The sequence below is a fragment of the Leptosomus discolor genome, chromosome 25 (assembly GCF_034619465.1).
Source record: "Leptosomus discolor isolate bLepDis1 chromosome 25, bLepDis1.hap2, whole genome shotgun sequence".
NCBI classification, from domain to species: Eukaryota; Metazoa; Chordata; class Aves; order Leptosomiformes; family Leptosomidae; genus Leptosomus; species Leptosomus discolor.
This window is the reverse complement of record NC_141415.1, coordinates 4,243,626-4,246,902: the sequence shown is the minus strand read 5'-3', so window position 1 is coordinate 4,246,902 and position 3,277 is coordinate 4,243,626.

The window sequence follows — 3,277 nt, the reverse complement described above, 5'->3', positions numbered from 1 at the left end:
GCAGTGTTGGCTGCTGTGTTACAGGGACTGAAGGTGTGTCGAGGTGGGTGTGGCAGGACCAGGAGAGCATCTGTTAGCGAGGGCTTTCCTGTCTATAAGGTGTCCATGGGCATTGCTGTGGGATCCAATCCTCAAACTGAGGTTTTACTCTAACATTTCTCTCTTCTCTTTCCTGCACAGTCAAGCCGAATATGCCTTATTTCTACAAGCACGATAAAAGGGAAATTCTGAGGGACTGAAAAAAATGGTAATTTTGGAAATGTCAAAATATTTTAACAGCTTTTGATTGACGTGAAAGATCTGAGCATTGTCAAAATGGAAATGTTTCTTTTGTGTTCACTGCAAGACCCTGAAATGCAGTTTCACCTCTGCTCAAATGAGTGAGAAGTATGAGATGGCAGTTACAGAAAGGATACTAAAAAAGAGAAATGGCTCATTCCGTGTGATTTGGAAATCCCATGGAGTATATGGAGAAATGGAATGAGGGGCTAAAAGTGTTGTGTAATTGTAATAAAACCCACCCTTTGGCTCCTGCATCTTTTTGCAGGTTGGTCAATGTGGCCTCCAAATCAGCAGCTATCCAACTTGCTGTAGCTCCCACAATTGCACAGGACAGGCAAGTTTCAGGAATTGTGCTTCTGGCTTTTCTGAAGCTCACTGAGTATTTGCAGAGCAAAGGGCTCATCCAGGAACTAATGGCAAGATCATCTGCTGAGATTTTTCTGGGTGGGTTTCTTGCACCAGGCGCTGTCATGGAGCTCAGAAGGGGCAGCGACAAGCCTGTAAGGAGAGCAGGATGCCCTCCCTGTGCCCTGCCTGTCCCTGAGAGCACCTTTACAGTGTGATAACCAACAACCTGCGCGGTGCGTTGTCTCGGGCGATGTGGGTGTGATGTTCTGGCTCCAGCCCACATGCTCAGTCCTGCTCTCAGACCAAGCGAGAGGCTTGGAAGGTTAGAGAGAGGAACCAGGAAAGATGTTGCTGCCAGCAGAAGATGCCTATTGCTTGCAAATAAAACCAGGCAGATGGCCTGCTGAATTTCAGTCCTTAATTAAAAATGCTTTATTCTCTAAGCTAATTATAGAATAATTCCTGCTATGGGAGGGGCTCCTTCGGCATGGAGAGGGTGGTAATAAACATCTCAGTCCGCCTCCTTGTCAGTAGGCTCAGCCCTTCATTCTGCTCCCTTAAGGAAAAAGATACCTTTGGCTGTTAGCTCTGAAGTGGACCTTGTGAAGGGAAATAGAAGAAAGGAGCAGGAGGTCTTAGACAGCCCCAGCTTGACGAAATGGGATCTCACTGCCATGTCTGCCACAGCACGGGTAAGCCAGGGAGCTCCCACATGAAGCCAGACTCCAAACTGGGTGTGACTATTAATGAAAGCTCTGCTAAAGCAGATACACGTCTTCCAAGTGCCAAAAAAATACAGGTTTGGATTCAGTTTGACATTATTAGAAGACGGTTCAGCTGGCACTGTGATTCTTTTCTTCAGGATTTGCACTTTAAACTGACTTCAGCCTCCCCATGCTGCATGAATTTGGAAGTGTACCTCACTGCGTGTCCCTGTCCTCCTTCCATGGGACCCTGTGTGTGTTCTGCTTGTGGAGAAAAGCTCAAAACACAGGTGGTAAATTACAAGAGAAAGGACCATTTGCGCAAGATGTAAAAGTTCAACAGCTTGAGCAGGACTAAGCCCTTGCAGACACCAGGATCCTGGGATGGCCTTGCTCTCCCAGCAGCTCTCACCCCAATGAAATAGCCTCTGCTGGTGCAAAGTGTCTCCTCTCTCCCAAACTCATCATCCATCACTTTGATGGTTCTGCTAAGTGACAAAAGCTATAGCAGGCTTTTGCTCTCCTTCCTCCTCCGTCTCCTGTGACCCTTCCTAATCTGAAAGGCAGTGAGGTTTGCCCTGTCCCCCTCCCATCCTTTGCTGAACACTAATTCTCCCAGACAGCCTTTGTGATTTCCCTAGCTCCTCAGGTTTATTGTCCCACCTGCAGCCTCACCTCACAATTAGAGAAGGATAAAAAACTGATGCCTACGATGCTGCGCTCTGCTCCTTGTGAGTAGCTTGGGCTGGCCTTGCCTTATCAAGGCAGAAGTCAGTCTCATCGACGAGTGAGCTTTGGCAGGGCTATGTCTTTCAGATAGGGCTAGGGGAATGGAAATGCTGCTGATCTCTATCTGCCTGGCATTTCTCTCTCTCTTTCTCCATCAAAATCAATGCAAAGGATGTTTTTCAGCCCCTCTCTGGGTTAAGGGAGGTGGGGGGGGGGGGGAAGGATGGAAAAATACTCAGTAGATGAGAAACTTCACGCAATTTTTCCTGCCTGCAGCTTCTATATATAGGTTTAATTAGAGCATTAAAGGCACCTCAGGATTATGCTGTGAGATTTGTTTCCTTAGCCCTGTAACTAATGCCCTGTGGTTTCAATAACGCTGCCTTGACTTCGTTAGCCTCCAAGCAAATATCTACCTATGGAAATTGCAGAATTGCTGTCCTGGGTCAGAGCACCACGTGAGCTCAGGCAAGTCAGAGGCCCTGCTTTAAAAGCTCTCTAATTATCTCTAGCCGAGGTTATGGAGGAAGCGGTTTGGCACCTGTGAATTGAATTCTTGGGAGAGAGCCCCTTGAAATGAGCTGCTTTGCCTGATACTGGAAAGTTTTGCCTCTTGCTACCCACAACCCTTCGCGGTGCAGTCAGGTTAACTCTTTCTCGCTTACCTGGAAAAAGACATTTCTGATGGGGATATTGAATGAGCCAGCTTCCTTCTGGCTGCCAGGCTAGCTTGGTTTGCCCCTTTGAATTATCCTGGAAAAGAGCTGTGGCCGTGCAGCTCATAGCTGCAACTTGGAGGAGAGCTATTCATGTCTGTCCAGGTGGGTTTCTGGCTTGCAGGTTATGGCCCCTAGGGCACATGCTGTGGGTCCGGGAGACCTGAATGTGGATGTTTCTGTGCAGAATGGCCAACGGCTAAACCATTTTATGGGTGCTAAATGCCAACCATGCTTTCTGTCCTGAGGGGCTGGGGCATGGCCAGGGGCTGAGCCCCCTGCTGAGGCACAGACTGCATAGAAGGTGCTCGTCACCGTGGTCTGGGTGGCATCTTTGGTTCTGCCTTGGGAATACTTCCCATCTGCTCCAGCATCATGGTTGTAGCTGGATATTAGACCTAAAACTAGGACAGGGCTTATGAACCACAGCTGTGTGATTATAAGCAAAGCTTGATGAAGACATAGTTCTCAGTGCCCAAGAAAGCCTCCATAGAACTT